Source organism: Felis catus, chromosome F1 (assembly GCF_018350175.1).
Source record: "Felis catus isolate Fca126 chromosome F1, F.catus_Fca126_mat1.0, whole genome shotgun sequence".
NCBI lineage: Eukaryota > Metazoa > Chordata > Mammalia > Carnivora > Felidae > Felis > Felis catus.
Window position 1 is genome coordinate 50967312 of NC_058384.1, and position 27574 is coordinate 50994885.

The window sequence follows — 27574 nt, forward strand, 5'->3', positions numbered from 1 at the left end:
TTGCAATATATATCTATATCTTGAAATATATAGCCTATGTAATTCACAATATACGGCTCCAGTAAATCAGCCCTAATTCCAAATTTATTTGAAATAAACTTCAACTTGTCAATGCTAAAATGTTCTGTAAGCATCAAATAAAAAATAACTGTAAAATTTACATCCTATCATTTTCCACGTAGCAGAGGAAAACGTATTATGTTAAGTACTTTGTATCAAGAGAGACAGAAGCCGTTTCAGCAAAACTGCACTTTGGAGCCTACATCACCTTACCTGTAAAGATCAGGACTATCATTAACACTTGTTTGGGGGGCACCCAGGTGGCTCATTCAGCTGAGCATCCAATTCTTGGTTTGGTTCAGGCCATGATCTCATGGTTTGTGGGATCGAGTCCTACATTGGACTCCATCGACAACACAGAGCCTGCTTGGATTCTCTCTCTTCTTCTTCTTCTTCTTCTTCTTCTTCTTCTTCTTCTTCTTCTTCTCTCTCTCTCTCTCTCTCTCTCTCTCTCTCTCTCAAATAAATAAATAACATATTTTAAATAAAACTTGTTTTTAACAACTCTAATACATTTCCTTCAATTCAATATTTAAGTATCAGGTTTAAAATTTTTTTTGGTTAGTTTGTACATAGGGCAAATATTGGTATGCTAAACATGACATTAAGTCCCATTCCAAAGTTAAAATACTGGTCACCAAAAATCAATCACCTAAAAAGTAAGATAGATAAAAATTAATTCCTAATCCTAGGAAAGTACAATGAAGTACATGTTTTTAGTCAAAAACAATAGTGTCAGGTACATAGAACAGCAAACTAAAGGTATAAATTATGAAACAGAGAAAAACACACTTCAAGGTGAGTTTATTACACCCATGATATTAATCACAATCAATTGTAAACAACTGTAACTTAAAGGATCATAGAATGCATCCTATCTACCAATTCCAGTGGGACAGAGTGCGATGGCTTGTATCTCAGCTCTCTTAATCTGTTGGCTTTGGACAACTACTTAATTTGTAAGTGCTTCAGTTTTCTTATCTGTAGAAAAAAGATAATTATAGGATTTAATTTAAGGGGTCAGTGTAAAGCATATATATATTTGAATATGTAAAGCATCTAGGAAAAGCTTACCATTATCAAAAGAAGTCAATAAAAGTGACTTTGTACATTATTTGCAGATATGTAGGATAATACAATTGGTCATTTTATTACTTTATTCAAGACCTGAACCAGAACAAAAGTAAACTCTTTCAACTTCAAAATACAATCCCATTCACTTGTAACATCAAGATTTAGTTCGAATTCCTTTAATAATCAGATTATATAAAATAAACAATCAGATTCTATAGATTTCATGTATCAGCATCAATACTTCTGAGGTGACTATCCTTGTATCCTTGCAAAAGGAGTTCATGCTGCATAAGAAATGTATGCACACTATAACACACACCCTACAGTATATATAGTATATACACTATAAACTACTTATGTGTTTTGTATCTTATTCTTTATTAAAAACAGTTAAAATTGTGTTTTAAACTATCCATTGAAATTACAAACACTTATAAGATCCAGTATAAAGCCATATATATATATATATACATATATATATATTTATATATATACACACACACACACACACACACAACCAAAGCCATGTTATATAAATACAGAAAGTCCAATTATATTTAGTAGAAATTAGAATAAAAAGCAAATATTCACTATGTTAAAAGAACATGAAAATGTGGACTTTTCCCCAGAACAACACAGATATTCATTTAGTATGAAAACCAAGTAAAATGTCAGTGCTATTGACTGTGTACTGAAAGAAGAAAATTCTAAAAGCCATATGTATGAATACATATTTAGTAAGATACCATTTCTTTGGCTTGATATAAACTTAGAAGAAAGTAACTATGATTTTTAGTAGAGAATAAGAAAGATGCAACTTGTTTATATGCAGTACACTTAATGCTGTGCTCTGGTAAATAGCCTTTGGAACTTAGAGAAACACTTGAGTAATCTTCAACAAAATCTGAGTTAGTTTAAGCATGTCATATCAATTATTTTTGCCTTAGTTTATTCATCTGCCAATTGGATGTTGAATATACTTGCCAATACTTGCTTAATGTTATGCTAAGAATCGAGTATCTAATAGGTAAACTTTGAAAAAGTAATAAGAGTTAACCAAGTAAAATGTATAAACATACATGTTTCTGAAAGATTTTAAAGGTAATTCTCCAGAATATTCAATAAGTCAGAGTACTTTTGTTTACACAGCTACACTTGTCTATACCAAAAACATGTGTATATACCAAGCACACACCATGAAAACAACTTTTTAGCTCTCAATGTCAGCAAACCAGAGGATACTTTTCGAACTATCCCCTAAAATGTATATTTTAAAAAAGCATATACAATTAAGCAAAATAATCAAAAGAAGTTCTGTTCTTCAGTAAATGTCTGCTTTCATTCCTGAGTCGAAGTCGGGCGCTCAACCGACTGAGCCACCCAGGTGCCTCTAAATAAATAAACTTTAAAAAAACAAATATCGGACAAATGACAAACCAGGAAAAGTATTTGCACCTCATAAAGTGATAATCCTCTTGTGGAAAGATTGCCAAAATTAGATACAAATAAAATAAAAATACCAATGAAATTATTTGCAAGTGATACAAAAGATAGTTTGCAGCAAATAATATAAACATGTTTCTTAAATATGTGCAAAGTTTCTTCATTTCTTTAATTTTTAATAAATTTAAAAAATTTTTAATGTTTATTTATGAGAGACAGAGAGACAGAGTGAGAGCAGGGGAGGGGCAGAAAGGGAGGGACACAGAATCCCAAGCAGATTCCAGGTTCTGGGCTGTCAGCACAGAGCTTGACATGGGGCTCAAAACCACAAACTGTAAGATCATGACCTGAGCCAAAGTCGAATGCCCAACTGACTGAGCCACTCAGGCACCCCAATTTCTGTAATATTTTAAAATGCAAAGTTAACTATACAAATGTATATATTTTTAATCAGAATTAAAAAGCAGAAAATGAGATTGCATACCCTGTATCAAGGCTATGGGGAAACAAACATTTAATACGTTGGTGGTGCAATTTGGTTTTGCAATGTCTACCAAGAGTAAGCATACATACTTTGAGCTGTTAATTCCACTTCTGGGAATTTATTCCACAGGGATAGATTATTATATACTCATATTCACTTATGGGAAGTTATACTATATGGATATAATTCATTAAACATTGCTTGGATTGTAAATATTTGAATCCCTCTAAATGCCATCAGTTGAAAACAGGTTAGATAAATCTTGGTATATATTAGACAGCTCCAAAAAAGAATGGAGCAGTACTTTAGGCACTGAAATGGAAAGATTTCCATGGTATATAGCTAGCCAATAAAAGTAAAAAATAATTCACATCATATGCTACTTTTTAATGGTAATATTTGTGGGGGTTGGTAACCAGGTATACATATTTATTATATTATATTGCATCGCATTTACTTTTATATTTATGAAGAAACTCTAGAGAGAAAGGTAATCAAAAAAAAAAAAGTAATAACAGTGGTTACCTATGTGGGAGGGAACAAGAAATAGGAAGGTGAAGAAATAGGGTAAGAGATGGATTTTTCACAGTATATTCAATATACACATATTTTTACACACACACACACAAGTACACCTGTGTATACATGTTACCCTGTGAAACTATAATCTATTTTTATTATTTTTGAAAATTAAAAACTAAATGAATAATTCTGTTTAGTAAATGCAGAGAAACATGCTCATCTAGAAAAATAAATATGTAATGATACTTAATAAAATATTGACAAGGGTGATGAGTAAGGGAGATTTAGAACTCCTTATCTAATGACTTCTAAGGCTGTTTTCAATATGGAAGATCAGGGAGAGTATTCCTTCTTGAGAAGTAAAACATAACCTCTCCTTTATGAATAATTCAGCACCTGTGTAGCTAAAGGTTCATCTTGATACTCCGCTCTCCCTTTTACTAAATTTCTTCTTCTATCTTTGCTGCCCCATGAGCATCCTCATTAAAATCGTCATAATTGTCCCCTTTTGCCTTCTGCTGCTTAAGTACTTTACAGAGATGAACACTGAATTTTCAATACAGCCTCTTGAGAGAGGTTCCCATTTTACAGATATGAAATTTAAATAACAGGTTAATAATTAGGTGAGTGTCACACAGTGTTAAAAGGTGGCACCTTGATTCCAGTTAAAGCTCTTAGTGTCCCTGTAACACAGAATTTTATCATACAATTTTTTAAATATGTGGAAAATTACAAAGAATATTTGCATTATACAACTACAATCTTATATGGTCACTGGGATCAGGTTGATGGATGGAAGGGAACACCTACTAAACTTTGCATATCAATTTCACATCTTTGAGGTTGGTAAACAGGTGCAGAATGCTGCAGCTGCTAATATCCCATATTAGGATAGTAGGCACTCAATCGTTGTTTACTGAAATGGTTGCATCTATTAAAATATAATAAAATGTTTAAAACCACATGGATAATAGCCTCTAATGGTGCTATACATTATATTGTATGTCAGAATTAACAAGGTCTACAAAATCAGCTAATAATCAGGTAGACCAGAGGTGCCTAGGTGGCTCAGTTGGTTAAGCTCCCAACTTCCAATCAGGTCATGATATCGTGGTTTGTGAGTTCAAGCCCCACATGGGGCTCTGTGCTGACTCTGTGCTCAGCCTGGAGTCTCCTTCAGATTCAGTATCTCCCTTTCTGTCCCTCCCTGCTTGCACTCTTTGTCTCTCTCTCTCCAAAATAAATAAACATTAAAAAAAATTTTTAAAGAATCAGGTAGGCCAAAATTAGGGTATTTTCTATGGTTTACCAATGAGTATACACTCAAGTTAATGTACCATAGTGTATAACAGTTAATAACCTTACTTATAAGTTTTGAAACAATTATAGATGTTTGCCTACTTATATCTATTTTTTATACTCTGCCTTCAAGCAGTTAAGTTTAATAATATCTGCCCTCCTATAACATCTCCTGTTCTTGTATGTGCTTTAATGGGAATCACTATTCTTGGAATTTAAAGTTCATTTATCATGTTACGGTCTTTTTTATTTTCAAACTTATTGAGATATAATTGACAACTTAAGAGATATTTAAGGTATACAACTTGAAATTTTGATATAGGTATACATTATGAAATGATAATGGAAATAAAGATAATTAACATATTCATCACTGCACAAAATTACCATTTCCTTTTCCTCCCCTCCCCTTCCCTTTCCTCCCCTCCATTTTTTTTCCTTTCCTTTCCTTTCCTTTCCTTTCCTTTCCTTTCCTTTCCTTTCCTTTCCTTTCCTTTCCTTTCCTTTCCTTTCCTTTCCTTTCCTTTCCTTTCCTTCCCTTCCCTTCCCTTCCCTTCCCTTCCCTTCCCTTCCCTCTCCCTCTCCCTCTCCCTCTCCCTCTCCCTCTCCCTCTCCCTCTCCCTTTCCGTTTCTCTTCCCCTTCCCCTTCCCCTTCCCCCTCCTCCTCCCCTTCCCCTTCCCCCTCCTCCTCCCCTTCCCCCTCCCTCCCTCTCTTCCTTCCTTCATTCCTTCCTTCCTCTTTCTTTCTTTCTTTCTTTCTTTCTTTCTTTCTTTCTTTCTTTCTTTCTTTCTTTCATGGTGAAAACACTTGAGATCTACCCTCTTAGCAATTTTCAAGTATAAAACTACTATATTGTAAACTATAGTCACCATCTTCACAACTAGTCTTCTTTCATAACTGAAACTTCGTACCCTATGACCATCTCCTCATTTGCCTATCCCCCCACCTTCTGCCAACTACCAATCTCCTATTTGCTTCTGAGTTCAACTATTTTGGACTCCACATATAAGTCAGATCATACAGTATTTGTCTTTCTGTGTCTGGCCTATTTCACTTTGTATAATGTACCTCAGCTTTATTCATGTTGTTGTAATTACAGATTAACTTCTTTATTAAGACTAATATTTCATGTTATGTACATATGAAAATGGTGACTATATGAGATGATGGAGACAAATATATATATTTAGGCAAATATATATAATATATATTTATATTTATGCAAATATATATTTATATATAATTTATATTTATATATATAAATATAAACATATATATTATATGTAATATATATATTTAGGCAAGGAAGTACAAACTCTTATGAATAATTATTAACTGGTCCACTTGGGAAATTGTTAACTAAAATTGTCATTTGAGAAACTTATAACTAAAAAATTAAAGTAGAAAAACCCATTTGTAAATATCTTTTTCTTTCCAAAACAGGTAGAATTTTTTTCTCAGTAGTCTTTTCCCACTTAACACAAATCTTGGTTGCATCTTGCACATTACACAGGATTTGTAATATTTTCTCTCTGATTCCAAAATGAAAGATACTTTGCTAAATATTACAGTTTTATGACCTCCGGATTAGCCTCATTGTGACAGATGTGATGTACTCACCACTGTTTCAGCTAAGTGAGCAATTTGAAAGTAGTTTAATAAGTTTCTCCATTATCACAATTAAAGCTTTTTCCTAGTGATACCAAAAAGCTATCAATTCTCTCACCTTCAATTTTGAGGATTCAGGGGTGCTGAGGTTTTGTTCAATGGTAGAATAACCATGCAAAATGGGTTGTTTAGACACAAAGAGAAAAGAAGGCAAAATCTTCGAAATAAAGACATGTTGCTTATTTCCAGATCGTGAAACAATGTAGGGTAATTTCTTGGCCAGTGATTCTCCCTACCAACAACAGAACCCATTCCTCAGTGTTATATTGGCACGAAGTCAGGTCTTTGGTGTTTCCCACTACAAAGTACCTCTTTTTTTCTCTCCTTCCTCTTCCCCATATGATTATTATAATCTTTATGTCCCAGTTGGGATTTAATCCTTGTTTTTATTTCCACTGACTCAGAATTACTGGAGAAGAGAAAATGCCCTTCAAATTCTATGAAAATAATTCAGTGAACGTAGTGGCTAATATAACATGCAAATTTACCACAAGAAATATTACTTACTACTTTTATATTCTCATCTATCATGAAACTCCTAAGAAAATCTGATAAAAATCATTGTAAAATGCACAATCTTACAATTTAAATTTCAAAGTGATATACTTCCTTTATATCCCCAGTATATGCTTTTTTCTTTTTTTTCTTTTTTTTGGAGTCTTGGAAGCTTGACTACCCTACGTTCTCCTACAAATGGACCTTGAGAGCTTGTTTGGAGGTTCTAGCAGGGGAGCGCAGCTACTCGTATACCCTTGACCGAAGAACGGTCCTCCTCTATCGGGGAAGGTCGTCCTCTTCGACCGAGCGCGCAGCTTCGGGAGGGACGCACATGGAGCGGTGAGGGAGGAAGGGGACACCCGCCTACCCAGCCAGATCAGCCGAATCAACCCTGGCGATCAATGGGGTGACAGATGTCGCAGCCAGATCGCCCTCACATCCCCAGTATATGCTTTTTGTAGAGGAAAGAAAAGAAAGGTACAGTGACATATTAGAAAATTGATTAGGGGATAAAATTTACAGATTGTTGTGAAGGTTTTTAAATGGGGAGGGTGAGAGAATGGAGTGGGGGTTGTAGCTGTTATTTAAGGTAAAGAGAAAATCAGGTTTGGAGGGAGGTTTTGTGAATTCAGTGATAATCATGTTGAATTGAACTGTTTGAGACATTAAGGAATGGCTCTCAGCATAATGGAGTCCATCACCCAAAGCTGTAACTTTTCCTGAGAAATAGCTCACATCCAAAGTCTAGTAAATGTGGACCAGGGACCCGTTGTCTCACCTGAACACATTTCTGAAGAGCCATACCAGTTCCAAAGTTCCATATGGAATTGGCCGATACTGCTCCAATTTGTCTGAGACCAAGTATTTCTGAGACTCAAGTCTTTCCGTGCTAAAACTGAGAATGTCACAAGCAAACTGGAATGTCTGGTCTTCTGCAGCAACTAAATCATACTTTAAATTCCTCCTCTGCTCAGTCTTTCCTGCATTCCCTTACCAGTGCTGTCCATGAGAATACTTCCTGTTAATCTGCTGCAACAAATTTTCATCTAAGAGCCCATTTCTTGGCAAATCCCTCCTAAGCTAGGGGAAAAAAAAACAAAAACAAAAACAAAAAACGAAAAAAGAAAAAAACAAACATGTCCCCTATAAGAAAAGCATCCAATGCTATATCCAGCCTTCAGGGGTCCAATACTTAATGGATGTATATGGGTCTGCAAGAGACTCAGAGCAACTATCACTCTGTCCTGTTTGTATCCCTTCTTTATATATATCTTTATATATAGATATATAGATATATGGATATAGATATATAGATATATAATCTTTAATTTATATTCCCACACTCCAAGTATTTATATTATCTATAATATTGCTTTGTTTTAGGTAAAGATTTTAGTTTAAATCTCTTGAATCTAGCATGTAAGTTGACTATATGATAAAACATTAATAATGTATGCAATTAATAGGTTAAAATTAGAATAGGACTTTCTGAAAAATAGTTAATATTTTTATATTTGAGTTGAATTCTCATTTAATATTTACTAGAATTTGCTTCTGCTGCCAAATTTCCCAAGAACATTTTGTTGTTCTTGTCGTTGGGGGAAGAGGTTGCATTGTATCAGTCTCACTCCTTAAAACTAGAATGTCACTAACACTATCTCTATAGTTTCAAAGACAAATGCTTCACAGAAGTGATGGATATACCATCATCTTTCTACAAAACAAAACATATAATTGAAGAGTTCCTGCATACTTTCTAGTTTTCTTTTTTATGCTTCTCTAGTGTGATTTTAAGACTTTAAAAATGTTGCATGTCCATCAAAATTCCCCAGTGACTTATATCGTAAGAACTGGAAATGATAGTTACAGTGCACTCATTCTTTGTGAACATATCAAGTTCATATAAAGCCATACCATCACCATGACCAAACATAGGAATTAATTTATGAAACTGATGCTGATCATTTGAGTCTTTGTGTCTCATGTTTTTATGGACAGTTACCTTGATATCTTGTCCATCCCCATCCTTCTCATGCTGTATAGTTAATTGATAAGAAGTATGCTGCAATCGCTCACAAACATTTCTTCTTATGTACAGGTTTCAAATGTTCATATTCATGTGGCAAGTTGTATTTTCCAAAAATGACTTCAACAATACCCCTTACCCTGTATGATTTACATTCTGAATTTACCATTCCCAAAGCAAAAGTGGTGTCTAGGCCCCTCTTACTGAATCTGGGTTCGCTTGCAACTACTTCAATCCGTTGAACATGGCAGAAGTGGTCTAAATGACTTCCAATACAAAGTCAGCAAAGGTCAAACTGTTTTTGCTATATCTTTTAGACAACTGGACATTCTTTTGACCATCTTTGGATGCTTGGATTATTTTTGACACTTGGAAATGCAAACTCTACATAGGAAATCCAGCCACAGGGAACCATCAGGCTGTAGAGACTGTATACAACAGCTGATAGCCAGCATTAATTGCCAGATATCAAAATTGTCTGGGGAGAAGATGCCTGGAATAAGAGAAGTATTCCATATGCATTTTTGAAAAGATAACATCAGAAATATTAAATTTGGCAATCTTAATTATCAATATGGGTCTGGGCTTACTGATAAATTTGCAACATTCAATTCTAATTATAATTTAATATCTATGAATAGCTCAGTGCTCATTTTCATCTCCCTTATATAGATATAGAACCTAAAACATCACTTTTAGATATAGTATCATAGTATTAATTTAGAATATTGTGCAAGATAAAGTATACCTAAAAGTGAGAGATTTCTGCCTAATTGGATTATATTTAATTCTAGGTAAAATATAGTAGATTTGTTCAATCCAAATTTTCCTTGGAGTGGCTGGATATGACTCTTCAATTAGAAGTATTGGATGAGTTTCATGTCAACTCAAAACCACAAGTTATGAAATCAATGAGTCAAGTATTGAATTAAATTAATTTTGGATGGCAGGTTTGACAGTTATTGCTTAGTGTGTCTTTATAAATCAATGATCTGTTCCCTCCACAGGGGTAGAAAAGTTCTGCTCTTAAAATAAAATATACAAAACCAAGGCTTATTTAAACACAATTCTTATTTTTCTCTCCTTCTTTCTTCCTCTTCCTCTTCCTCTTCTTCCTCTTCTTCTTCTGTTTCATTGTTTTTTTGTTAACAGTATTTATTGTTTCCAAGGGAAAAAGCATTGAGGGAAAATACATATGATTATAATCTTATGACCTTTAATTTTCTAGAACTCTTTCTTCAAATTTACCTTATGAACATCCACTTCATTGCCATAAAATATCTATATGAGAGTCTTTGTTCCTGCTTTTTATTACTTAAATTCAAGTAATTTCTTTTTTTGGTACAGTATTTTCTGCTACAGCAAGCTAATGTACCATGTTGCTTAAAAATTATAAGCATTGCTCATAATTAGAGCTATTTGTTTAAACTCATTTTGAACAGGTATCTTCAAAGCATACTGATGTTTTCAAAAATGTTACAAAAATGAAATAGCCTTTTATGAATGAATGAGTTGTGATTAATAATTACAGGTATTATGGTTATTAAAAATTTACTTTGTAAAATTTTGCTATGCTGGTATTTTATGAAAATTTACTGACTTCCCAGGAAAGCAATGGATGGGGAGAACATAGTTGAATGACATGTATAAAGTGCTGGAAGAAAATATATATACACACAAACGCATACTCACAGACATACCATCATTTCAAATCCTATAACCAGTGAAATCATTCTTGAAATAATGAGGATGAAATGAATTCATTTTCAGATAAGTGAAAGCTGAGAGAATTAAATATATATATAGCCACAGTATGGTTCCTGTAATCCTTATTCTTTGCCTATTATTACGTATTTTTTATTTATATGTAGAATTTCCCCATAATACAATCCCACAGTCCGATGCTCTTACATAATGTTATTTTTCACATTTACTCACACATTAATTTGTATTCCTTCCTGTGAATCCAAGTTAAATCTGGTGAAAATGTCCCTGTAGTCTGCAGAGCTCCCTTCAATATGTGGTTTTTCTTGTTTGTTTTTTGTTTTTTGTAGTGCAGGTCTGCATGTGATGAATTCTTTTATAAAGTTTAGTGTTTAATGTTTTATATTAAAAATACAACAAAAATTTTAGAAAAGGCAGATACATAAAACCAGTGCATTAAAATGCTGAGGTTATATTGAATGTATATAAAACTCCTTTGAAATTATATGACTCATATGCTATGTGCAATAGCAAAATAAAAGCCTGTCTTGAATTGGAGTGATTTATCTCCCATTTTCTCTGGGGGTTTGCCCAAAATGCCTGACCACAGGTGTTTCTTCAATTGTCATTCATTGGAAAAAGCCACCACGTACAATATCCCTTAAACTCTCATTCCATCCTTGCTGTACAGAAATCTAGTGTCAGTAAATAAGACAGTATGGCAAATTACATGGCAATATTGAGTGCCTTGAGACTATAGCTGTTTCAAAGTTAAGTATGAGATCATAAATTATGTAATAAAACTTTTTACTGCAAATCTGTACTTTTTTCCATTTCTACAGATTTGTATTCCATATTCATTCAAGCAGTCAAATATCCATTAAATGTATTCAATTAAATCAATCAAAATCTATTCAAGTGATCAAAGTGATTATCTGGGTTTTCCTCAATTTTTTGTTTTGTTTTTGCTTTTTGCTTTTTGCTTTTTGCCTTTTTACCCCAGCATTTTTATGAACAGAAAGATCTTTAGATTATTTTTCTTACAGAGAATTATGACTTTTCCAGTCATAGATTTTCTATGTATCAAATATAGCTGTTTTGTTCTTTGAGCCACAGATTAGTCCCTGGTACTTATTTATTATTTTTGTAATATTCATGAAAAATTAATATAATTACTAATAGTTAATGGATACAGACAAAATAAGAAGTGAATGGACTTGTTGCTCTTTTCATTTTGAATTTTAAAGTGAGCAGTTCAAGAAGTGGATTACATACCACATGTGTCTGCATCTCAACAGATTTTCCATTTTTTTAGTTTCATGCAAGTAGATACATATTAATAACAGCAGTATCTATTTTAATTTTAACCATTAGCAATTATTTTTTATTAATTTTTTAAATGTTTATTTATTTTTGAGAGAGACAGAGTGTGAGCAGTGGAGGGGCACAGAGCGAGAGAGAGAGAGAGAGAGGGAGAGAGAGAGAGAGAGAGAGAGAGAGAGAGAAGGAGACATCGGACGTCGAACCCAAAGCAGGCTCCAGGACCTGTGCTGTCAGCACAGAGCCTGACTCAGGGCTTGAACTCACAAGCTGTGAGATCATGACCTGAGTTGAAGTCAGATGCTTAACCGACTGAGCCACCCAGATGCCTCAGCAATTATTTCTGATATGTGTTCATCCATTCCAGAAAATAACTGAGCTTTATTAGTATATATGGAAACAGTTACCTACTTGCATGTAATAATACACAAATACTTGAAAAATGAAAGAATTTATAGCAAATTTCCATGGATCATATAAAAATTTTTAAATTTAAGACAATTATGTGCTTTATCTAAGCTAAATGTTCCTAGTTCATATTTTTATGTGATATATAAACACATTTTAAATTCACACTCTGTATATTGTCTTATTTTAGAAATATTCAATCTTTGAAATAAATGAGGAAGATATATGAAATTAATGGTGATTGAAATAAATTAATAAGTAATCTTACCAAATTTATTTCCTGAAAACAATTTTGTTGATTGTCAAACTCTCTTTATTAATATTATAAAAGCTTAGTCCAGGCTTACTGGTAAGTTGAGGAGAATGAACTTTAACCTAAATCTTTTTAGAGAATGATAATTTTAACGGATGATTTAAACTATCAGGTATGTTTGGCAAAATCGTTCTTGCAGCATTGTGGGTATTTGCTTCTTTCGATGTGTGTTGAGGGGGCAGTATGAAGCACACCTTATAAATAAAGACCGTAATAATAGTTCATGTTCGGAATAATAAAAGCTGAATTAAACAAAGATAGAATGGAAAGGAAATAATTGCTTAGATTAGTGTAATATTAGAATCAGAGGAAACTGGTGGTTGTGTGGATGTAGAGGTAAATTAAGAGGAAGTATCCAGACTGGATTGTCACACTGAAAAAGAAATCACAAAATAACCCCATAGATGGTGAGAGATGACATATCACTTTTCTTGATTTAGTTGATATCTTTATGGATCTGGAGCACAAAAGTGTCTGAGCCAAACATTTGATTTCAAAATTCATTACAACATATGTGGCAGTTGAAGTCATAAGAAAGTTTATCATGAAGATAAGACCATCTTAAGAACAAATGTAAAAGTCCTGAGAGAGCAACAGTTGTAATTTGAACAGAGAAGATGCAAAAATGATAGACAGATGGAAAGATAGATAGTGATAGAGATAGAGAAATGATATAAATATATAGATAGGGATAGAGACAGAGAGAGATAGAGATAGATGATAGGATGGACATAATGATAAGGAAAACTAGGGGAAAGTAGTTTCACAGATGTTATGTGAAAGTTGCATTTACTGTTCAGAATAGTAAGAGATTCCTAATAAATATGATGCTGCTCCTGAAATTTGTTGTGAAATCATATGGAAATGATCACCATTGAAATTGTGCATCTGTAAAGAAATACTTTCACAAATAGCAACTATTAAGAAATTTCTGGTCCACCTGGGTGGCTCAGTCAGTTGAGTGTCCGACTCTTGATTTTGGCTCAGGTCATGTGATCAAGCCCTGTGTTGCACTCTGTGCTGAGCATGGAGCCCACTTAAGATTCACTCTCTCCCCCTCTTCCCTTCTCCCTGGCACTCTCTCTTTGAAACTGAAAGAAGAATGAAAGAAAGAAAAGGAAGGAAGGAAGGAAGGAAGGAAGGAAGGAAGGAAGGAAGGAAGGAAGGAAGAAAGAAAGAAAGAAAGAAAGAAAGAAAGAAAGAAAGAAAGAAAGAAAGAAAGAAAGAAAGAAAGAAAGAAAGAAAGGAAGAAAGAGGAAAGAAAGAAATTGCTGGAACAGATTTGTCATTGGGAACCATCAACAAAGGGACCATTACCAAAAGCATGAGATAAAATATTGAGCTAAGAGACCATTCTACTCTCATCTTCTCCCATTACTGTAAGAATGCTAAAAATATCAATTTTTAAATTCCTGTAGAGGGAGATTAGAATGTGTTTTTTTTTTCCATTAAAATTCCTAGTAGGCATATAGATTGCACAGTATCCTGTGGACTTCAAATAAAGCTATGTTTATTTTCATATACATATGTTTAGATAGCTAGGAAGATAAAGATAGATGTTTCAGATACAGGTATAGATTGATCTCATGGAATAATATAAATAAAATTTTTCATAGACAAATATATACAAAAGAGAGACAAACTAGAGCCCAAATTAATGGGAAATGCATCATATTTTCCATATTTTATGTTGTAAGACTTGTTTTTAGCAGTCAACCCTTGCCAACTCCCTGCAGTGTTTACTATGTATGATCAGTACATTTGCCCAAATTACCATGACTTTGTTCTCATCAAGTTTCAGAAAAAATAAAGAATAAGAGGGAAGAAAGTGTATTGACCTTTGGAGTAGTTAGAAGACTTGTAAAGATGTAATTTTCTTCTCTTTGTGAAGGAGGGGCTCTTCTCCTTCCCACAGCCAAATGATAGAAATCCCAAGCGATTTACTGTAAAACAGCAAAGGTTGATCCTGTGAATACAGTGTGTGTACAGTAACCTTGCTCTCCAGCATGTACACAACCCTGTGCACAGAAAAAGCTGTAGAGACTGCGGCAGTTATACACATTCCATTTGCACATTTTGAGTTACTCATGATATGAAAGCTCAGCATGGAAAGTAGCTGGGCCTGGGCCACCTTGGTGACGTTCTCAAAGAGGCACTCACAGGTTAAGGTATCTTAAATACCATTGTGTGTGAGGTGTACCTCACATAACGAGAGCTGGAGAGGAAAGAGAAGAGAAACAAACAGTTTAGATAGAGCTCCATTTTCCCTATCAGTGAAGGTAGGAGGGGGCCTCCATAGACTTCAGAAGAATCCATTCAGTACCCTATCATGAAAGCCACCAGAAGGCTCATCAATCAGATGTAGACAGGCAATATAACTGGCAATTGGAGGTCACTACAGGAGATACTCCTCTTCTAACTCTTTCTTGCCCCCAAACCAGAGTGGGAAGACATGGAAAGAGACGGAGGAAAGTCAGTGAAGTATTCTCCTCTACTTAAGTATTCTCCTCTACTTAAGACCACTGAAATACAAGCAAATGAACTAAACTTTGAATAGAGGTGGACAGTGAGATTTTCATACAAAAAAACTGCATTTTTTAAATTATGGAATAAGTCTGTTTTATTAAGATTAACTGCCAACTGATGAAACAAGGCTCATTTGTCATCAAATGGCAGAATAAAAAAAGATTCTTATATAGCACAATAAGGAGATCCGCATTAGAAAAATAAAACAGGTCAATAGTTATGCCTCCATGTTTGGAGATTCCCCAAGTTAATACTGATTTTTGTAAACTTCAGTACATTTTTATCACTGACTTAGAGTATAATTTAGTGGTATTTATTCTTATAAGTGAGACCTGATTATATTTCGCTATTTTTACCTTAATCTTATATTTTTACCTTATACACTTTATATATATATATAATATATATATATATATATATATTATATATATATACACACACACACATAAAATCTTATATATATAATATAAATATATAATACTCATATATATAATATAAATATATAATAATCTTATATATATAATATAAATATATAATAATCTTATATATATATAATCTTATATATCTAAATAACCAATTTAAAACAAAAGAAGGACTTTAATTAAATGAATCAATTTTTTTTTATTTTGGAGGGATTATTTCACATTGAATATAACTTCCTTTTAATTAATGTGGTTATAATTCTACGATTTAGTGCTTAAAAATGTTTTCAGTTGACACAGGGGTAATCTGAATTAATGAGATAATTATACAAGATCTTTACTTCATTTTCTCTGTGTAATGGTGGACACTAGTAATGTTTTTCTGTCTCAAACAGTTATCACATCAATAACATGCCTTTAGGACTATTGATCAACCTATTGCTTTTTGCTTCTAAAATATAGAACTAAAGCCATCTGATTCAAGGGTCTACTAATAAACATGTAACCAAAATAAAATACCAATTATATTCAAAGAGGTTACAAAATTATTTTCAAAAACAAATTGCTTAAGAAAGTGTGATATATCACATTTTAAAATATTTTCCTCAACTTCTTAAAACTAGATACAATATTTAAATGTTGAATCTTAAGCATAAAGGTTTTAGTCAATCACTGATTTGTCTTAAAAAAAAAAAAAAAAACAACAAACCTCGGGGCGCCTGGGTGGCGTAGTCGGTTAAGCGTCCGACTTCAGCCAGGTCACGATCTCGCGGTCCGTGAGTTCGAGCCCTGCGTCAGGCTCTGGGCTGATGGCTCGGAGCCTGGAGCCTGTTTCTGATTCTGTGTCTCCCTCTCTCTCTGCCCCTCCCCCATTCATGCTCTGTCTCTCTCTGTCCCCCCCAAAAATTAATAATCGTTGAAAAAAAAATTTAATAAAAATAAAAATAAAAAAACCTGTAGGGACACTTGGGTGGCTTAGTCGGTTAAGCATTCAGCCCTTGGTTTCAGCTCAGGTCATGATCTCAGGGTTCATGGGTTCAACCCCATCTCAGGCTCCACAATGGCAGTGTGGAGCCTTGGGATTCTCTCTCTCTCCCTCTCTCTGTCCCTCAACTCACAAGCTTACTCTCAAAATACATAAATAAACTAAGAAAAGGAACAAAAAGCAAAAACTGACAGTGTTTCAATAACAAAGGAATCTGTGTTTAACGGTATTTAAAAATTTAATTATTCATGTATGGATTTTTAGAAATATAAATATCTACCTATGCATGTCTGTATCTGTCTGTCTCTTTGTCCATCTCTCTCATCTGTCTAGTTCCCATGTTCTCTCCTATGATGTCAGGATCTAATCAAAGAAAATTAAGACAACATCATTACTTTTACATGGTTATTCCAGTCACATTATAGCACTTTATTTGGTCAGCCTCGTCACCCATTCTTTTGTCAATATGATTTTAGCAAGAAGTTATTAATAAACTCATATGAAAACCAATCATTGTTTTGTGTGTTTTAGCAATTTAACCACTTTCTCTGTCTGTCCAGAAAAATCATGTTCTACATTTACAGTTTTGTAAGTGTAGTAAATTATAAGATGCTAAATATATTGAGTTGCTAATATGTCTTGAGCACTACACTAAGTATATTATGTAAATAATTCTATTTAATCTGAACATGCACAGTTACTGTTATAATCCTTTTACAGACAAGGAAAATGAAGTACTGATGATTTAAGAAATATGCCTAAAATGCATAGATGGAAGCAGCAAAACCTTGATTTAAACCTATATTTTCTCTATGAAGACCTTGAATTTCTACCTTTTAAATTACACTTCAAGTTGCTTAACATATTTGAGTCTCAGTTTTCTCATCTGGAAAGTAAGGCATGTATTCCTTTATTCAGTTAGTTATTTGATTAGCATCCGTTTTTGCTAGACTACACTTGGACATGGGCACAACAATTACACAGAAATCAAACAGACTATGTGTGTGCCTGTAAGGGTGTGACTTTCTGTAAGAAGAGTCATAGAATGAACATAGAAATAAGTTACCAGATCATGTCATGTGGTGATAAGGGCTTTGATGGGAATTAAATCAGGATAAGGAAGAGAGAAGATATTGCAGTGGGAGTACTAGTTCATATAACATGAGGAAAAAACACTTTGCTAAGAAGATATTTAACAGTAAGTCTGCTCTAGTAGCAAAGAAAGACAAATTGATTTAGGAAGATGTTCTAGGAACAAGATGTTCATCACTGTGGCCAAAGAAAAGTGAGCAAGGGGGGAAACGGTAGAAGACTATTCCAGAGCAATGCCAGAGACTAAATAATGTACAGCCATGAAAGACATCATTATCAATTAATGTCCAGGAGACTGAAACTCCACAGTAAATTGAGTATGAGAAGTTTAAAGACTTGTCACCTATTGCAGGAAATTATCTACTGAAGGGTAAAGAGAACACTAAAAATGTAAGAATAGCAAATATAGGGCATATCTACTGCTCCTTCTAAGGCTTCAGGCAAGGACTCAAGGAAAGAATAAATCTGGAAGAACCTCTACCCACCAGAGCTGAGACAGGGACTCCTTAGAGAGGATGTGATTGTGGCCTACTAGATACCAGAGAGTTTTGCTGATGCACTATGCTGGTAAGGCTCTTTGGAAAGCTGCTGCCTGGGGGGCTGCAGGAAGCTGTTCCCGGAGATCTGATGTACAGTGCTGGTCCTGTGCTCCAAAGATGTGAGCCAAGAGGAGCACAGAGAACTAGGGAGAAGAGTCTCACCCTTTTCCAACATCCCACCACAGGCTTTACAGATGACTTTTATCAAGATGCCATAGACAAAACAAAAACCTTCCATGATCACCAGCAGGGTAAAGAGGGCTAGGTGTGGAGCTGATTGACACCATTGTAAAAAATCTGGGTTTGGGGGCACCAGGGTGGCTCAGTCAGTTAAGCATCCAATCTCGGCTCAGGTCATAATCTCGTGGATCATGAGTTTGAGCCCCACATCGGTCTCTGTGCTGACAGCTCAGAGCCTGGAGCCTGCTTCAGATTGTGTGTCTCCCTCTTTGTCTGCCCTTCTCCTGTTCAGATTTGGTCTCTCTGTCTCTCAAAAATAAATAAACGTTTAAAAAAACTAAAGAAAAATCTGGGTTTTGTTGCCCTCATTTAAAGGGTGATGGAGGGGTTCCTGGATGGCTCAGTTGGTACATGTGACTTTTGATCTCAGAGTTTACTTAAAAAAATCATGGAAAATATGTCAGTAGTTTGAATCTGAAAATGTTTTAATTTTATCTTTATTTTTAAAGCTAGTTTTGTTGTGTAGAGTATTTTTTTTGTGTGTGTGTTGCAGTGAAGTTCTATTTAAACTTCTGCTTTCATTGTTCTGGCTTTCTTTGTTTTTTCTTTTTTCTTTTTGTTTTTTGTTTTTTGTTTTATTTGTTTTGTTTTTCTTTAGTTTCATTGCTGAGAAATCGTCTGCCTTCCTGATACTTTTGGTTAATGTATTTCATTAATTTTGGAAAATCGTTAGCAATTAGCTTTTAAATATTTTTCTATACCATTCTTATTTTCATCTCTTTTCTTCAATACATATGATGTTCATAAATATCCTCAAAGACTCAAACACGTATATGTACTACATCTTTCTCTATACATGTATCTTTATAAATTTGTATCTAAATCTGTGTGTAATATTTGTGTGCATACTTTTTCTAGGTTTTTTAATGACGTTACTTGCAATTCATTGCTTCTTAAGCTATGTATAATTTGCTCTTAAACCAATCTACTGACCTATTTTTCCTTCTTCACATTTTTCGTCTTTAAATTTCTGTGTGATTTTACTACAGTTATTTTTTGTTGAAGTTTCCAGGCTAATTTCTTCTCCTTCAACATAGTATTTATAGTTTCTTTGGCATCTTTTTGAATTTTTTTTTATTTTGTGTCTGTTGTTTGTTTTTTTTTTTTCCCTCACTGTGTATTTTGGCTTCATCCATCCATATTTCTTTGTGTGCATTTGCAAAATATGGTATGTGAACACTGTTTTTGACTGTTATTTATTTTTGAGAGAGAGCACGCAAGTGAGACAGAGGCAGAGTGAGGGGGACAGAGGATCTGAAGTGAAGTGGGCTCTGCACTGACAGCAGCTGGATGTGGGACTCGAACTCACAAACATCGAGATCATAACCTGAGCTGAAGTCAGAGGCTCAACGGACTGAGCCACCCAAAGTGCCCCTGTTTCTGACTGTCCACAGGCTTGAAAATGATGTTTTCTTCCTCAAATGATTATCATTTGCTTATGCAAGGAGGATAAGGGCACTCAAAATTTTGAATTACTTTACTATAAACACAGAGTTTCGGATTCTCTAAGCCACTTGAGTGAATAGCAACCAGGCCGTATGCAGTCAATTGGTTTAATTTAGGTTTCTTTAGACTCCTTTAGTGTACTAACAACCTTTAGTGTCCTGATCCAAACTGGCTCCTCAAACCCTGTGGACCCTCGCCTCCAACTTTTGCTCATTAACCCTGTAAGAGTAACAGATAGGAAGGAAATAGTGGCACCATTAGAATAACATGGTTCCAGGGCAGAAGCAGCCCTCATCTCCTTAGTTTCCTTTTCTCTCCTAGACTCTAGCCTGCCAATTCTTGACTGTTTATTTACTTACATGTGAAGTGCAGTTTGGGTTATTCTAAAATATCTGGTCTGTAGTGATCAGAAGCGTAAGTCTGACATTTATTCACCACACAAAAAAAATTGAAATTTCTTCTCATCTGTAAACTCTTTGGACATTGACCTCTGTTATGAATTTGGAAGACTGACACTTGTGAAGTAGAGCACAGAGTGTCAGCTGGTGAGCCGCATTCAACAACAGACCACAAAAAAAATGGGAACTGAGATATTTATTACTCATAGATCCTGCAAGAAGTGCCCAGCATGTTTCAAAGGGCCATACTGGGAGGCTAAGGCAGAGTGCAGACAGAGGCACGGTTATGGACATATCTATGCCTCTATAAGGATCTGTGAGTGGAGTGCTATGGGGATCCTGGGCTAAAGCTGGATTGGTCAATTCAGATCAAAGGAGTTGGATTTTGGTGAGCCCCGCAGGAATCTTATCAAAGGAGCACATAAGGGGAAGAAGCTAGGAGGCAAGGGATACTGTTGATGCCAAGAGTTGTTAGAGAAATCTATCAGGAACTTGCATTTCCTTGTGACTCTGTGGGCTGCTATCTGGGGAAGAAATTTGTATGAAGGGCTGGTGTAGCTGAAGGTCATTGCAGATTGCTTGGCCAAACAGAATGAAAGTTGACACAGCAACATCATGGAGTAGCTTAACTAAATTCTTGACAGCCTCGAAAAACCATCTTTTAAAAATGTACTTGATTATGTCTGACAATAGTGAACCTGAACAAATAAACATTGTGTTTGTTTTTTTGTGTCATTTTTCAAACTTTTATCTGCTAGGTGAAAGGAAGTAAAAGTATTTGAAACTGCCAATACAAAGTAGTGTATAATAAGTAGCTATGTGGTAAAAAAGAAATGGTGATATTTGTTAATATAATATTTGCAGCATGTAATTTGAATGCATTGTATGCAGATATTTCTCGACCTACCATAAGGTTACATCCTGATAAACCCATTGTAAGCTGCAAATACATTTAATATACCTAACCTACCGAACATCATAGCTTAGCCTAGCCTACCTGAAACATGCTGAGAACACTTACATTAGCCTACAGTTAGACAAAATCATCAAACAAGTGGTTTATAATAAACCACTTATATAAACACTTACATAAAAAAGTGTAGTTTGTCAAATATAGCAATGAAAGTGAGAACCAGGATGCTTGTATGGGTACAGAATGATTGTTGACCCTTGTGATCCTATGGCCGGCTGGTAGCTGAAGCTGGCACTGCCCAGTATCACGAGAAAGGACTTTACCGCATAAATCTAGACCAGGCAAAGTTCAAACTTCAATATTTCAAGTGCAGTTTCTACTGAATGTGTTTAACTGTCACACTATTTTAATATCAAAAACTCTTAAGTCAAACCATCGTGAGTCAGGGACAATATGTACTACAAGGAAAATATGTTTGCATTTATAAACATGAAGTTTTGGATTTTTTTTTCCTTCAAAGAATGGCATTATGTTAAAAATATAAGGTAAAGGGCTCTGATAGTTATAACTGCTTCTATCTTTAGGAATTATTAAATGTGGTTTGTAGGCATTTCATATGTCTTAAAAACATAGCTCAGGATGTGTTGTTATTTTCTTTCCAATTCAAACCCAGGAAGAAAGAGTAACTAGTCTAGATCTAGCATGGTACTCTCACTTTATCAGAAGAATACTTGAAAAAGTGATCTTGGTGCAGAGACTGACATAGACATTCACTTAATTGAATTATTTATTATACACATGTTGAGTCCCTACCATGTACTCAGGTACATGAGCCCAGGCATGGAACTGATGATACACATGATATTTCATTAAGATAAAAAGATAATGATTATGATGGCAACTTCAGTAACAAAGTTCTCTGTTGACCTTAAGAAGTCAAGACATGCTTTAAAGGTCATATGAAGATTTGAACTATGGTGACTGAACTAGAGAGAATAGCATGTGACCAATTGTAAAACTTAGATAAAAGAAAAAAGACAATGAAGAGATTTTTCAGATAGTAAGAAGGACCAAAATAGCTCAAAAGTATCTCTTATGATCCTATGATATTTGGCATCAGGAATCCATGGTGAGGTAGAAGAATCAAGAAGAACTGGTAAATACAATTTTAAAAAGTCATGGGGCACCTGGGTGGCTCAGTCAGTTAAGCGACTTTGACTCAGGTCATGATCTCCAGCTTCATGAGTTTGAACCCTGTATTGGGCTCTGTGCTGATAGCTCTGAGCCTGGAGCCTGATTCGGATTCTGTGTCTCCCTCTCTCTCTGTCCCTCCCCACTCACATTCTGTCTGTCTGTCTCTCTCTCAAAAATAAATAAACATTAAAAAAAATTTTAAGTCATGGGCAGGGATGATTGGATGGCTCGGTTGTGTAAGCATCCAGCTCTTGATTTCAGCTCAAGTCATGATCTCATGGTCATGATCTCACGGTCATGAGGTAGAGCCCCACACTGGGGCTCCATGCTAGGCATAGAGTCTACTTAAGATTCTCTCTTTATCTGTCTCTGCCCCTCCGCTGCTCACATGCACATGCACTCTCTCTTTTTCAAAATAAAAAAAATACCATGGGCATATGATGTTCAATACTCTGAGTAGGCAGGTTGTCCTGCCTCTGTCATGAAACAGACTTGTTATTTGGTCAAAGACACATACCGTTTTGAGTCTGAGAGAATAGCATAGCATCACCTTTTTTATGAAAGATTTGCACAGTTTTTGCTCCGTCAAAGATGTCAAAAATTTCAAATTCTTACGTCAACAGCATAGTTTTTCATTTTTTTTAGTTGAATAAAATAGAAAGCAAATTTTGAAATCACGCTTCCATTATACTGCTGACTTATGGAGTAGCTGAGGTAGTAATACGTGATTTTATAACTCCAAACAAGAAATACCTATTAGAGCAGTAGATTTTCTGAAATATTATTAGCTGTGAAAAGAAGCATCACACTCTAAGAGGTTTCTGTGGATTTGTCCAGAAATGGAGATAAGGATGAAATTTCATGGGCTCCCAATGAAAGGATTCAGAATTAACTATTTGTCAGTGATCAGTTCTGGGCTTGACAATTTCTTTAAAAAGACCACACACACCTATGCCTGCAAAACACAGCAACAAGAACAACACACACACACACACACACACACACACACACACACACACACTCACATTTATATACCTGTTGTTATATAACATTTATGTACCTGTTGTTATCACTGAACTAATTTGATGGAACTTTGAAAATAGTTTCCTGTAATAATTCAGGTTTTATCTATGACAAATCAAATTATAACAATAATTTCATTACTTATACATATTAGAAGTTATATTCTAATTGAAAAAAGAGTAAAACTGAAGATTTGTCTTCATAATGACAAAGCAGTTACTTGGGAAGTATTGTGGTAGTCATGCAATCAACTATTTGCCCAAAGAATATTGTGCGAATACATATGTAATTTCTAATGAAATTAATAAATATAATAGTTTACATCATGTAGTTACAGTTTTGTTTGATTTTTTAAAAAATTCAGTCAAAGCTGTCAATCCTAAAGCATCAGACTCCAGTGACTGGCCAATCCTAGTTTTGTTTTGTTTTTTTGTTGTTTTTTTTTATTTTTTTAACGTTTATTTATTTTTGAGACAGGGAGAGACAGAGCATGAACGGGGGAGGGCCAGATAGAGGGAGACACAGAATCTGAAACAGGCTCCAGGCTCTGAGCTGTCAGCACAGAGCCTGAAGCGGGGCTCGAACTCACGGACCGCCAGATCATGACCTGAGCGGAAGTCGGCCGCTCAACCGACTGAGCCACCCAGGCGCCCCCCACTCCCAGTTTTGAATTCAATGGTTTAGAAACATTTTTAAGTAAAATATTTATGATTCCATGGCACCCTCTCTATTTTTTTCATAATGATGAAAGCAGTAAAGCATTCTACGTCTGCCGATTCTTAAGGACTGTTCTTTATATCATATGCTATTTATGTTAGTTTGCAAAAGCAAGTACTGTACACTGATATTTTAAATGGCGTTATCTCATCTTAAGAAATCATATCTCTTCCATGCATCTTAATCCCCTGATCAATGGTTAGAAAACTTGAATGTGAGTAAGTATCTCTAGGATACTCTGAGAGAGTCATATTTAATTGGCTGGGCCAAAAGCTTTTGAATTTTATCTAGAATCCTTAGAGATCAATGTACAAGCAATCTCTCAGTATGAAAGCAGCTTTAAATTTTGGTCAGAATTTCAGTATTAGAAGCTTTTCATCTTTAACTGTTACCTAAACAATTGCTTTCTTACTCCTGAATATTTTCTCTATCCGACATGGTTCAGAATTTCCTACGTTGTGCTCATTTTTCTAAGTTTCTTTTTTCTCAGGAATAAAAATAAAAAAGAGGGATGCCTGGGTAGCTCAGTTGGTTGAGCGTCCAACTCTTGACTTCAGCTCAGGTCATGATCCCGGGGTCACGGGATCAAGTCCCACATTGGGCTCTGTGCTGAACGTGGAGCCTGCTTAAGATTTTCTCTCCCTCTTTCTCTCTCCCCTGCTTGGGCTCTCTCTCTAAAAATAAAGTAAATCTTAAAAAAAAAAAAAAGAAAAAGAAAAATGGTAGGAGAAAAGTTTTATTTAACAAAATAAGGCAGTATAATCACAAATAGGTTTTGAACTTAATTCTACAGTACATGATTTGCATCAAATCTCTTTGTAGTAACAGTAGGCCATTTCACATACAGGTGGCAGAGCAAGTGTGAGGGCCATTGAACACAGCTAATTTTGCTAATGCATCACAATTACAGAAACACCTGTGCTAAACAACCTTGTCCTATTTCCATGAAAATGAATAGTGTTCAATAACCCTCAAAATATCTCATTTCATGCTGATTCAGATTCTCTCTAACCATTTTCTGTGACAGTACCTCCACAACATAGATGTCTTCGAAAAGCCAAATTCAGTTTGTTTCCATACATTTATTTCAGATACTTCCTCCTTCATTTTCTTTTGGTAAGAAAGCACTTCCTCTTGTAAATATTCTATTGTTTTATGCTGCAGAAGGTAAAAGGATATGATTTGTTTCGAAAAGCCAGTCCAAACATCATTGCTTATATAGGAGGAACATACTGTTAAATTGCACATACAGGCTATCAGTCTTGAATCACAACTTCCTGTTCAATGTTCCAAAAGTTACCCATGCCTGATGATGTGTTAAATAATCATAGCTTGTAAATGAGGAGTTAGCAATTAGAGTTTCATTTACCTTTACACCAGAGTGGTGATGTACACTTGTCCTTCTAGAATCTTTATCCACTTCATAGTAAAAACAAGACAAAACCAAAGCAAAACCACTGATCTCTAAGAGCTTTTTATTTAAAACCAAAACCAACATGTGACACAAAACATTAAGAAATTATGTAAAATCCATTAAACTAGGGTGCCACATTAGTATAATATGTATTAAATATGGATAATACATTTAGAGATAGTTTCATGGTGATTAAGTCTAGTAAACATTTGATAATATTTATTTAAGAGCAGTGTTGACAATTATATTTGAGAAGGGCATGATAGTATTCAACATCAAATTTAAAAGATGAAGTGCATGAAATTATGTGTATGAAATTATAACAGATGTGAAAAGGTTTGGCAATATGCAGTAAGTGTACTGATTTGTGGGCCTGGCTCACAGGAGCTGTTCAAACATGTTTGTTAACCAGCTATCTGACAGAATGAATGAATGTATGCTATAAGCAAACCTCTTTCAGGGATGAAGGAAATTATATTCTATATGAGTGCATGAAATCCTCATTTCGTTTCCCAAGTGCAAACACTTTTCAATTTGGTAGAGTAAGATATAATTTTTGCTTAATTTCTATATTTATTTTATGTTCTGGTACAAACATTTGCTTTCAAATGCACTATAATTGGCTGTATTCTTGTCATTATGAAATAAATAAGGTATAAGTAAATATTCAAAGATTTGAAATTAAGTGTGATACAAAAAAATTGAAAAACTGAATTTGATAAGATAGTATGAAATACATGTACATCCTCAATTTTTAATTAATTATTATTTTAAGAGCATATACAGTAACAGTTGCCATCTATAAATTGGGAATTTTTGACGAATTACCTATACATTTTATTACATGTAAATCTTTATGAAGTTCTACGATACCAAAATAAAGAAGCAATATTTAATTTTAACCTGTATTTTACATAAAGGTAAAATGCAACACTTTTAGGATTGTACTTTCTAAAAATTTTCTGACTATAAACATAAAATTATACTAAAAATTAATAATAAAGGCAACATAAGGGTTTTTTTTATTAAGGAAATTAAATTGGTATGAGTTAATTGAACTGAATTAATTAAATTATAGACATATCAGTTTACATCTTTGTGTTATTTATTTATTTATTTATTCATTTATTTATGTGAGAGAGAGAACATGAATGGGGGAGAAGCAGAGAGAGAGGGAGACATAGAATCCAAAGCAGCCTCCAGCTCTGAGTTGTCAGCACAGAACCTGATGTGAGACTGGAACTTGTGAACCACCAGATCGTGACCTGAGGTGAAGTCAGATGCTTGACCGACTGAGCCACCCAGGCATCCCTATCATATCTTTGTTCAAGTAGCACTCACTCCCCTACAAAAGAAATGCTATATTTACAATAATGTTTTCAGCCAAAATCTTAAATCTCTGAGGTGTAATTTACTATGTAACTCAAATACTTTTCCATGAGGCAGAGTTTGGAGTTATGCTGCCTGAGGCTAAAAAACATCAAAGATTGCTGGAAATCTCCAGAAGCTAGGAGAGAGGCATGTAAGAGATCTTCCCTGAGAGACTCTAGAGGGAAACAATCCTACTGGCACCTTGATTTCAGAGTCTGGCCTCTTGAACTGTGAGAGACTTGAGGCAATAAATTTTTTTAAAAAGTAAATTCTGTTCCCCAAAATTCCATGTGGTATTATGTATAATGTAACACACAAATGTCTTCTTTTCCCCTTCATTCACTGACACTTTAAGAGTAAAACTGAAAGTTAAAACACAAGCAAAAAGCCCATTTCACATGCCAAACACAAGGATTAGAATTGGGTATTCAGAATCAAACAATGCACACAAGTTTCTTGTTCTTATTAAGCTTA

The 27574-nt window shown here is 34.6% G+C and overlaps 1 long non-coding RNA gene across 1 annotated transcript; it reads right to left on the bottom strand.

Moving 5' to 3' along the window:
• Positions 1–845: 845 nt before the first annotated feature.
• On the bottom strand, positions 846–25712 carry LOC123382771. The gene is made up of 4 exons (XR_006591674.1): positions 25346–25712; positions 17034–17116; positions 14659–14763; positions 846–1041 (listed from the first exon to the last, which is right to left on the bottom strand). It is a non-coding gene; the product is annotated as an uncharacterized LOC123382771 (long non-coding RNA).
• Positions 25713–27574: the final 1862 nt, after the last annotated feature.